Source organism: Muscardinus avellanarius (assembly GCF_963383645.1).
Source record: "Muscardinus avellanarius genome assembly, chromosome: 15".
NCBI classification, from domain to species: Eukaryota; Metazoa; Chordata; class Mammalia; order Rodentia; family Gliridae; genus Muscardinus; species Muscardinus avellanarius.
The window spans coordinates 86,719,098-86,731,202 of record NC_137801.1 but is presented as its reverse complement, the minus strand read 5'-3'; the positions used below and the strand labels follow the sequence as shown (position 1 = coordinate 86,731,202).

Genomic DNA, 12,105 nt, shown 5'->3' with positions numbered 1-12,105 from the left:
AGAGGATGCTAAGGCGCCCATCAGCCCTGGGCTGAGACATGGGCCCAGGGGTGAGGATGAGACCCCCCATGAGCTCCAGCAGCTGAGGACATCAGCGCTTCAGCCTCGGCTGCCAGGAAGGCTGAGGCTTGGGGTCAGAGAGCTGACACCTTCCAGGAGACTGCAGCTTGACCGCTGGTAGAGACCAGAATGGCCCCAATCCTCACATCCACAATGACGATTGCCAGCTCTGGCCTCCAAAGGTTCACCACAGACAAATGACTACTGCTTACGGCGATAAATTTGATCACTACACACTGTACGCACTGAAGAAACATCATAACGGACTCACAAATACACAGTTACTATAGGTCAGTCAAAAAGGTTTGGACTCTGCTTCCCTTTACCTAAAAGTCTTGTTTACAATAGGACTTCCCCTTGCTGTGTGAGTTCACACAGATGCCATAATCGGCTGCTCAGGGGGAGATCTGTGTCCTCTGTTACATCAGGAGAGGAAGCACCAGATGTGTGCTGCCAACATAAGGAACACAAGTGAGTTAGGGTACAGAGGAGCCCCCGAGACCAAGACCACATAGAGACTTTCAAGGCCAGCTGAACAGAAAAAAGTTATGAGCAGCTGGGGCCGCCGGCCTCCCACTCTGCCCCTGGGTGGTTTATGTCAGGGCCTCTGTCACTGTGGGAGGCCAACTGTAACCTTGTTGACAATAGTAAGTGGCCACATCCTCAGGCTGCAGGCTGCTGATGGTGAGAGTGAAATCTGTCCCATATCCACTGCCGCTGAACCTCGAGGGGACCCCGGATTGCAAACTGGTTGCATAGTAGATCAGGAACTTGGGAGATTCCCCTGCTTTCTGCTGATACCAGTATTAATCATTTGTAATGCCCTGACTGGCCCGGCAAGTGATGGTGACTGTGTCTCCTGGAGACGCAGACAGGGAGGATGGAGACTGGGTCATCTGGATGTCACACCTGCCACCTGAAGATGGAAACACAGAAGCAAATATCCACACTATTATCCACATATAAGAGGACTATCCCGCAGGGCCGGCCATACCTGACCACACTGATCCAGTAAATTCCTGCACTGCCCTCCTCACCTGGGAGCCAGAGCAGCAGGAGCCCCAGGAGCTGAGCGGGGGCCCTCATGTCCATGCTGGTCCTGAGGGCACTGACTCCTCACAGGTGCAGCAGCCTGTTAAGAAGCCCTGGGGGCCGTGGGCTGTGCTCTGGGCACATGCAAATCACAGGGCTGGGCACAGCTGCAGGCTGGCTGCTCTCGGTCACACGCACAGCGTCCCTAGTGACCCACGTCAGACCAGGGCTGCATGGATTTCCCTGCAGAGAGCGTGTTTCTCTGGGGCCACAGCTCACATTCATCTCCTTTCCTTTGACAGTGATTTCTTGCCTGTCTTCATGGGTCAGTCTTGCTGCCAATGTCGGGGCCTCAGAAGTGGCGCCACCTCTGCGTCACTGGGGAGGATTTTACTGTAGAGGAGGCGCAATTGTCCTGCGATTCCCCCGCCTCGCTCCACCTATGTCCCCTCTCTGAGCTGGTCCCTGGGCCCTCTGAGCCCTGCTCCTGCCCAGGGAGAGAGGAGGCTCCTGTTGCACCAGCACAGCAGGGCCGAGGCGGTGCTCAGTACATGAAAGGGGGGGCTGCTGACTCTGCGGATTTTAAATTTTACCCCATTTTCTTTTTTCTCATTTTTCACTTTTCTTTTCTTTTTTGTGGTTCTCTGTATTCCCAGAGATGTTCTAACTCTGAGACATACCCCCGGCACTATTTTATTGTGTGTGTGTGTGTGTGTGTGTGTGTGTGTGTGTGTGTGTGTGTGTGTGGTACTGGGGTTCCTGGAAGCCCTTCTACCTCCGGACTATATTCTCAGACCTATTTTATTTTTGGCAACAGGGTCTTTTAAGTCACTGAGGTTGGTCATGACAGGCAATCCTCAGTCTCATCCTCCTAGTACTGGGATTACAGGCATGCACCGCCACACCTGGCTTCCATTTTTTGTTTGTTTTTGTTTGTTTTGGTTTTTGTTTATTTGTTTGTTTGTTTGTTTGTTTGTTTGTTTTGCGGGTCGAGGGATGAAACCCAGGGGCATTCTACCTCTGAGCCACACCTCCTTCCCTATTTTTTATTCTTTATTTTGAAACAGGGTCTCACTGAGTTGCAAAAGACCTCACTAAGTAGCTGAGGCTGTCCATGAACCGTGTTCCTCCGGTCTCAGCCTCCCAAATGCTGGGATTACAAGCATGCGCCACCATGACCAGTTTGGCTTCCATTTTCAACATCACTGTGATCTACATTAGGTCACAGGGAAAGAGAGGTCTGAAGGTCACTTTGCCTGCAGGGCTGGGACCAGCTGGCCCTAAGGATTTCACTAAGGTAAATTGCTACTTACCCAGGAGAAGAGCTTAGACTCAGCAATTGGAAATGTGCCTGTACATCGAGGTCCTGACGGGCTTTGGAGACGCCATGGAACAGGGAGGAGATTTGGGATAAGGTTTTGAAGCCTGGGCCTTCTTCCCCACGACAGAGGCTGAGAGATTTGAAGCTCAGGACCCGCTGAGGCTCTGTGGACACAGCAGTGCCCCGTCCATGGCTGAGGACTTGGGCACAGGCTGAGGACACACTGACCCACCGCCCCTCTCCCTCCATCCCTCCTCCTCTGCAGCCCAGAGCCTCTGGTCACCGTCTCCTAGTGGATTCTTCCGCGGGTCCTGCCACCCCCACACTCTCTAAATGTAGCAGGACAGGTCGTCCTGATGGCACATGGCGGCCACATGTCCAGCACTGCAGCCCTTGACCTTCACAGGTCCAGGCCCATTGCTGACCTGTCTGGACCACTCCATGAATCCTCCTGGGAGGGCCTCTGTTGTCAGGGGAGGTTAATACACATCACAGTGTAAACAGGAAACACTCAGGGATTATACTTTGAGGGCGGGGCCTATGGTGCCCAGAGTCCCAGCATCCTATGAGCCTGGGAGCTGGGCAGGGAGCTCCCAAACTTCAGGTCCTGATGGGACAGGACCAAGGCCACTGTCCCAGGCTTTGAGGCCAGCCCTGTGCTGTGCACTGAGGGGTTTGTCTCCACCTAGTGGCCGCGTGTGGCACAGCAACTGCAGGAACTGGGTTCAGGTCCCAAAGTGCTGACTGTGGATCATTCATCCAAAACCACGAGGCTGGGCCGGGCGTGGTGGCGCACGCTTGTCATCCCCGCGTTTGGGAGGCAGAGACAGGAGGACCGGGCAGGTTCAAAGCCAGCCACGTGCGCTGGCTTAGGACACCCTGTTTCCAAATAAAAATGTAAAAATAGGTCTAGGAGTGTAGCCCAGAGGTAGAAGGGCTTCCAGGAACCCCAGTACCACCAAAAAAAAAAGAAAGAAAAAAAAATCCACGAGGCTGATTCTATTCCGTCATCACTACCCCACATTCTGCAGGAAACAAGTAATCCCTCTCCTCAGTTAATCAGTAAAAAGCTTTGTTGAGCCAGGCCCAGAGCCGTGTGGTCTCTGCTGTCCCCAGATTGAGTGTTGAAGAACATGGCAGACAAAAGTTGGAAGCACCTTCTTGGACACGGAGCCTCGGTGCGTGGCCGTCGCACGGTCAGTGATGGACAGGTACAGGGCGGCGGGTCAGGATGAGCCGCCACTCACGCTCCCTGTCCTCGCACCTGGGGCCTGGGACGCGCTGGGCACCTCCTGTGCCCTGGGCTCTGCCGCGCCAGGGTGTGTGTGTGTGTGTGTGTGTGTGTGTGTGTGTGTGTGTAGAAAGACTTTTAATTTATCAAATCACTGCTATAAATACTTAATGCGATTGTTTCATTTTTTTGTGATCAGTATTACAGTGAAATGCTCTTGCTACGACCCCAGGCTCGGTCACCTACTTGGAAACCCTGCCCAGGGCTCTCCAGATCCCTCTCCTGACTGGCAGAGCTCTGAGAGGTGGTAAGTAGTGGTCACACTGGGCAGTCAGCTGTCAGTTCCCAGCAGCAGTGTCTCTCTGGATTTCCTGCAGGGTTGCACAGAGGGTCCCCCTGAGATGTGGAAATCAGGAGGAGAGGATGCCAAGGCACCATCAGCTCCTAGTCTGAGACAAGGGTGCAGGGGTGAGGATGAGACCCCTGTGGGCTCCAGCAGCTGAGGGCATCGGAGCTTCATCCTTGGCTGCCAAGCAGGCTGAGGCCGAGTCACAGGGCTGACGCCTCCAGGGCAGACGCACACTGACAGCATTTCAATAACCTGCATTTCGGCTGCCGACCCTCAGCCCTTGGAAGGGCTCAGCACAAAGAAATGGTGAATGCTGCTGTGTTGGTGTAATCCTAGCAATTTTTAGTACCTGTAATTCCTGTACTAGGGAAGCTAAGACAGGAGGATGGCAGGTTTGAGGCCAGCCTCAACAAGTAGCTACTTAGCAAGACTGTTTCAAAATAAATAAACAATAAAAAAGGGATAGGGGTGTTGCTTAGAGGTAAAATGTCCTGAGTTCTATCTTTATTTTATTTATTTATTTATATATTTATTTATTTGCGGGTCTGGGAATGGAACCCAGGGGCATTTGACCTCTGAGCTACACCATCTGCCCTATTTTTTTATTCTTTATTTTGAAACACGGTCTCACTAAGTTGCAGAGGGCTTCACTAAGTAGCCGAGACTACCCGCGAACCGTGATCCTCCAGTCTCAGCCTCCCGAATGCTGGTATTACAAGCGTGCACCACCACGCCCAGCTTGAGTTCGATCACAGGTCCAGGCCCATTGCTCACCGGCCCTGCTCCACTACAGGAATCCTCCTGGGAGGGCCTCTGCTGTCAGGGAGGTTAATACACATCACAACATAAATAGGAAACATACAGGGATTTATACATGGGGCCAGGGCCTATGGTGCCCAGTGTCCCAGCATCCCTGTTCATTGGACATTCACTGTTCCACTGTTATTCCTCTTTCCCATGATTTCAGAAGTTTGTGCCTACTCTGGGTTCTTCTCTGGGTCATTACGACTTCACTTAGGGAGCTCTGGATCTCAGTCTGTGGTAATCTCAGTCACAGTACTCCTTTTCTGGGTTATATAACAAAGTCTCAGACCCAGGGATTTAATCAAGGCTGTGTGAGACCATTGGGGTGCCAGGCTGGGTGTTTTCCCATGGGGAGCTGTGACTACGGTGTGGTGTCTCTGCCACCGCTACTCCTTCACTGGGTTGGACTACAAAATCTCAGACCCAGGGAGATTATCAAAGCTGCACATAGTCCCTAGGTGTGCAGTGCTGGTATTTCTCCTTTAGGGGCCACAATGTCACTCACGGTTGTTGAGTACGCTGATCTGGAGCTGTTGTGGACTCAGTGGATTCGCTGCCACCATTGGCAATATGGCGCCACTGCCACGCCCTCGGCTGTGAGGCTGGTGTATTTCTTTTCAGGTTTTGAGCTCCGTTCTGAGTCTCTGGAGGGTGTGATAGCTTGTCCACTGGGAGTTTTAGACATTCTTTGTGCTGAAAAAACTGCTGAATTATACCTGTATGATCCACTGCTGCTCACTTCAGCTCCTCAATTACCTTTCCTCTCTGGAGCCTGATGGGTTGTTCAGTGAGCTGATCTGGAGCTTTTGCGGGTGTGTTGACTCGCCGCTGCTTCTGGCAATATGGTGCTCTGCCACGCTCTCAGCCATGAGGCTGGCATATTTCTTTTCTGGTTTTGAGCTCCATTCGGAGTCCCTTTCTTCTCGGGAGCCTGGTGCTGTGAGGAAAGATGGCGCAGGCGTGGCTCCACCGCCACAGTGCAGGCTAGTTTCTTTTCGGGTCTCTGGTTGTTCTTCTAGCCTTCTTTTTCTCCGTCCCTTGTATTTATAGTTTTTATTTCTCTGCTGATGGTATTGTCTGGCTATGAAAAGCGCTAATTTTGTGGCACTAGAGATCTAGTGTTACCAGGACTCGTAAACACAGTTTTTCTCGGTCACCATCTTCCCAGAACTCGAGACAATGTGTTCTATTTCTTCACTTTTTAAAAATGTACATTTCTGATTTCTTTCTGAGTGGTTTTCTAAATATTGATCTTTTTGTAAATAGTCTTCATAACAGTGCATCTATATGTGTGGATGGTCCCTATGTATTGGTCAGCTTTTCAACAATAATGGTGTGTAACAAACCATTGAAAAAGCCAGTGGGTCCTGACACTGAGCCATTAACATCCTGGATACGTTTACGGTGGCTGGGCCGCTCCAGGAGGCTCCTCTGTGACAGAGCCCAAAGGGGCGGCGGCTTCTGGGGCTAAGAATACTCTAAGGTGAACTGTGCAGCATTCGACTTTAAGTACTTTTCTTACAGATCACCTTATCTGGGGCACACATCCACCGGAACATGCCTGTCGAGCCTTCTATGGGTCTGTTTTCTTGCTAAAGCCAGACCCTCATCAGCGGTGTGAGCTGGCTCTGCTGCTGAGCACTGGACCAACCAGTGACGCTCAGGATGCTCTGGGCAAGTTTGGCACCGTGAAGTTTTTATATTAGAGGAAAATGTTATATCCCCTGTGTTGGCATGTGCTGTAGAAAGCCTTGTTATTTCTTAGCCAAGTATTTATTACAAATATTTGTTATGTATGACATGATGATCAGAAATGCTTGCTATGATCCCAGGCTTGATAATCCCATGTGGAAACACTGCCCTGCCCATTGTAGAGCCATCTCCTAACTGGTCAGCTCTGCAAGGTGGGGATGGTGGGGACCCTGGGCAGTCAGCTGTCAACTACCCTCCACCCTCACTGTCACTCTGTAGGCACAATGGCTGTGGACTCTTGTCCCTCTATTGGTTCCTGGAGAAGCTCAATGAGGGTCCTCCTTGAGATGTGGAAATCAGGAGGAGAGGATGCTCAAACGCCCACCAGCCCTGGGCTGAGACAAGGGTTCAGGATGAGGATGAGACCCCTGTGGGCTCCAGCAGCTGAAGGCATCAGAGCTTCACCCTCGGCTGCCAGGCAGGCTGAGGCCGAGGTCACAGGGCTGACGCCTCCAGGGCAGACGCACACTGACAGCTGGAGGAGGGTCAGGAACCTCCATTTCTAGTGCCAGCATTTTGGCCCCTCTAACTCAGTCCTTGGAGGGGCTCAGCACAAAGAAATGGCAAATGCTGCTGTGGGTGGTGTAATCCTAGTAATTTTCTAGTACCTGTAATTCCTATACTAGGGAAGCTGAGACAGAAGGTTTGCTGGTTCGAAGCCAGCCTCAACAAGTAGCTACTTAGCAAGATCTGCTTCAAAAAAAACAATAAAAAGGGAGAGAGGTGATGCTCAGAGGCAAAATGTCCTGAGTTCATCTTCAATACCAGAGTAGAAGAGAGAGCTACAATCTGTAGTGGATGACTGTAAACATTACACAGGTTTGACAGTCACACCATGTGCACATGAGCAGGAATATCATACTGTATCCCACAGTGGAAACACTAACCTGATGCTAATTATCCCACTTTTAAAGCTGGCAGTTTAGACTCTCATTTCTTTACTTAAACGTGCCTTACTTAGAATACCTAGGGTGGCTTCTTTGCTGTGTGGATCCCAGATGCTTCATCCCAGGCCCCTCACGTGCAGTGACCAAGTGTGTTGTTGATACAGGAGACGCATCCTTGGCCTGGGCTGCTGGGCCAAGCATGATGTAGGACAGAAGAAATAAGTAGGTAGAAAGGAGACAGACAGGAAGGAAAAGTAAAACCTAACTTGAATATAAGAACCTGCAGCTGAAGTGCTTCAGCCTCTGGTCCACAAACCAGTTCTCTTCCCAGGCCTGGCTCTCCCATAAATTCCTAGGAAACCTGTGGATCCTAGAGTTAACACTATTTCCAAGAAAACCTATAATTAGGATATTACAGTTTATCCATAAATCAGCTAATGAGGACCCCAATCAGTCTGAAGACCCTAAGGCTGACCAGACCACAGACCATCAGGAGGCGCCTCGGGACTACTGGACTGACTCATCCACCCTAAGGCTTCCAGACCACCTGCCCACCATAAACCACCCTGGGACTACCGGACTGAGCTCATCCTCACACACCTTCTCCAGCCCACCCCTCACGAAAGTCCCCTATAAGAAGAAAACCCTGATCTCCCCCAAAGGCCTTCCTCTTATTGATGGGCCCGCATTCTCTCTTGCATGTGTATTTCCTCCACTTTTCCTCAAATCAGCCTCTGTCTGTGTCTCTAACTGGCGCGTGCTCAAATTCTTTTCCGTCACGTTAGCCAAGGACCCTGCAGACCCCGAGTTCCTGAGCCGAGAGCTCACCCCAAAGAGCAGGAGGAAGAGAGTCAAGTTCAGAGGAGCCTCCTGGCCCTGCTCTCAACAGGTGGAGGTGGCAGGAGGAGCAGCTGGGGCCGCCCAGCCTCACACTCTGCCCTGGGTGGTTTATGTCATGGCCTCTATCACTGTGGGAGGGTAACTCTGATACTGCTGACAGTAGTAAGTGGCCACATCCTCAGGCTGCAGGCTGCTGATGCTGAGAGTGAAATCTGTCCCTGACCCACTGCCGCTGAACCTCGAGGGGACCCCGGATTGCAAACTGGATGCATAGTAGATAAGAGGCTTGGGAGCCTGCCCTGCTTTCTGCTGATACCAGGCTAAATTGCTATAAATATTCTGACTGGCCTGGCAAGAGATGGAGACTGTGTCTCCTGGAGACACAGACAGGGAGGATGGAGACTGGGTCATCTGGATGTCACATCTGCCACCTGGTTTTAGAAATAGAAAAACAAAAATCCACATTATTAATTACATTGGAAGAGAACTTCTCTGAAAATCCAGCCATCCCTGACCCCACAGGGCTGAGTGATCCCAGTGTCCCCTCCTCACCTGAGAGCCAGAGCAGCAGGAGCCCCAGGAGCTGAGCGAGGGCCCTCATGTCCATGCTGGTGCTGAGGGCACTGACTCCTCACAGGTGCAGCAGCCTGTTAAGAAGCCCACTGGACTCTGGGCACATGCAAATGAGCAGGGCTGGGCCGGGCTGCAGCTGGCTCCTGTCAGTCACCGCACAGCGTCCCTGGTGACCCAGTTAGACCACTGAGAGTCGGGTAGGACAGGACATGGTGAGCTCTATTCAGGGAACAGGACACACTTGAAGGTCCAAGGACAAGAGGGGGAAGAGGAGAGAAAAAAGACCAGATCTGACCCAGCCGCTGCCTGCACTCCCAGCAGGCCTGAGCAGGAGCACTGGTTGGGGCTGGTCTTGACCTAGTGGAGACAGGACGAGGGTCACCTGTGTAGAAGGCAGTGACCTGTGTTAGCCCAGAGCCTCGTGGTCAGGCTGGTGCCCAGGGCAGTTGATCCCTGCAGCTCAGCAGCCAGGCCTGCTTCCTGCTGCTGCAGGCGGGATCTCTAAGGCTCTTGCTGGCTCTGTGGGCACAGCCACCCTCCCTCCTGTCACAGGGCTGGGCTGGAGACAGGCGCACACCAACGCTCCCTGGCATCTCAGTGGAGAGCACACAGGAGCACACCAGATGTTAATACCAAGCTGCACGTCCATGCAGTGGGTGCAGGGTTGACCAGAAGGCAGAGCAGACGAGCGACTGGGACAGCAAGGGAGTCTGTGTGAACACAGCGCTCTGAGGCTCAGCCGGGGCCTCAGTGCAGTCAGGGAGCTCAGGAGAGACGGCCGCCCACGGCCACAGCGGTGTGAGGCTGCTGAGCTCAGGAGAGCTGGAGGGGATTGTGGTCTTCTGTGATGTCAGGGGAACCAAGATGCTCTGGGCGGGGCTTCAACAGTCCTCAATCCTGGAGGCTGGAAACTCCAAGTCCAGGTCCAGCACACCCCTCTGTGCCTCGGGCTCTATTCCCAAGTGGCCCCCTCTCCCAGGGACCCCTGAGCGTTCTCTTGCACGCCTGTGAGCAGGGCTGGGAGAGCTGCCTGGGCCTCTTGTTCTAGACACTGGTGTTGTGGCTGAGCTCACACCTGGTGACCTGACACCCTCATTCCTGTCTACAGGGCCTTTCTGCACAGACGCCCACAGAGGACTGGGGCTTCTCTATCCCAATGTGTGGACACTATTCAGTTCTTAAGCGATCGGCTTTTGGACACAGGGAGCGCAGGGAATAGAGGACAGACAGGAATACAATTTCAGAACACTAAGAGCAGAGGAGGTTTCCCTGAAACAAAAGTTTCCCACATGACCCTGGACACCCCAAGACAGGGTCCAAGCCTGCCGCGCTCCCTGTGGATAAAGGGACACAGTCACCCTGGGCCTCCCCAGCACCCCAAGAGCAGCCTCTCTCTGTTCTCATGACTCTCCCGCCCTCTGCTGGCCGAGCTGTGACACTGCATCTCACTTGCTTCAGGGGCCCAAGGAGTCCTGCTTGGTCTCTTCCTGAGGCTGGGCCTAGTGTGTCCAGCCCAGCTCAGGGGCTGCAGGGGACACAGGGGTCCCTCATCTCCATAGCCCAGACGTTTAGTTGAGTGAAAATGATCAGTAGACAACCCCAAATAAGAACAGACATGATTCACAGGAGAGTTAGGACTGGACACTGAGATCCGTGTGTGGTACCCTCGGTGTGGACGTAGAAAGGCTCCTGGGCCACAGATAAGGGAGTGGGGAGCCCAGGGCTCCTGGCCCAGGTCTACATGTGTGTTCTTTTTAGTTTCTTTTACCAAAATTTTGCAATTTGTAAATTTTTTTTGAGGTACTGATGATGAAACCCAGAGGCATTGTACCTCTGAGCCACACCCCAGCCCTATTTTTTAGTCTTTTTAGTTTTTGAAACAGGGTCTCACTGAGTCGCAAAAGGCCTCGCTAAGTAGCTGAGCCTGTCAGCGAATCATGATCATCCAGTCTCAGCCTCCCGAATGCTGCGATTACATGAGTGGGCGATAGGCCCAACAATGCAGTTTGTCATTTCAAAGACTTTCACATTCGTGGGTAAGTGTTATACACACACACACACACACACACACACACACACACACACACACACACATACTTTTTTTGGGGGGAACAGGGTCTCTTAAGCCAGCAAGGTTGGCTTCAAATCTAAGCAACCCTCCTGTCTTTGCCTCCCAAGTGCGAGGATTACAAGCGTGCGCCACCATGCCCGGTCTTTTTCTTTCTTTTTTTTTAATAGTGTTGTTAGTTGAACTGTTTTCTTAATCTATTTTATGTTATTTATTTATTTATTTATTGCGGGTTTGGGGATGGAACCCAGGGGCATTTGACCTCCGAGCTACACCCTCTGCCCTATTGTTTTTACTCTTTATTTTGAAACAGGGTGTCACTAAGTTGCGGAATGCCTCACTAAGTAGCTGAGGCTGTCTGTGAACCGCAATCCCCTGGTCTCAGACTCACCCAATGCTGGGATTACAAGCGTGCACCACCAGCCCGGTTTCTTAACCTGTTTTATATTGCCCATTGTGAGCATGTAGAAATATAACTTATGCATGTTGACTGTTACATTATAAAAATTGTTGCATTTCTTTCTTTCTTTTTTTTTGATGGTACTGGGGTTTCTGGAAACCCTTCTACCTCTGGGCTACACTCCCAGACACCTGTTTTTTATATTTTATTTGGAAACAGGGTCTCTCCTATGCACTTCTCCAGAAGAGTTTGTGCTGGTTGGAGCTGGCTTTTTCTAAATGTGGGTGGAGCCCTGCAGTGGAGATGGCAATTTCAGAGCCTTTCTTTTCTGGAAGTGGTTTATTTCCAAACTCCTGCTGGGAGTATTGTATTTCTTAGAGAATCTTAACCGTAGACCAAGGTTTATTTAACATTTCATTTCTTCATGACTGCACCTTGCCCAAAGGTTCTTCCAGAAACTGTCCATTGCATCTGGGTTGTCAACTGCATTGCCATATTCCTGCTCATAGCCTTTTACTTAGAGGAGGTGACAGCACCTTTACTTGTGTCAGTCACAGCGCGCTCTTCTCTTGCCGGTGCATTCGGTTGCCTGCGTCTTGCTTTCTTTATTTCTTGGTCAGTCTAGTCAGAGTCTGCATTCTGTGATCTTTCAAGAACCAGTGCCTGGTTTATTTCTCTCCAGTTTTTCTTCTCTTGTCTCTACCAGTCCTTTTATAGTTTTTGTCTGCTTCGTTGTGCTTCTTTAGGTTAAGTTTTACCCCTTTTTCTGGTTCCTTGAGGTGTACAAA

At 51.4% G+C, this 12,105-nt stretch overlaps 1 gene segment (V, D, J or C); it reads right to left on the bottom strand.

Moving 5' to 3' along the window:
- Positions 1–8,384: 8,384 nt before the first annotated feature.
- On the bottom strand, positions 8,385–8,883 carry LOC308274044 (immunoglobulin kappa variable 1D-13-like). The segment is given in 2 exons: positions 8,829–8,883; positions 8,385–8,650 (listed from the first exon to the last, which is right to left on the bottom strand).
- Positions 8,884–12,105: the final 3,222 nt, after the last annotated feature.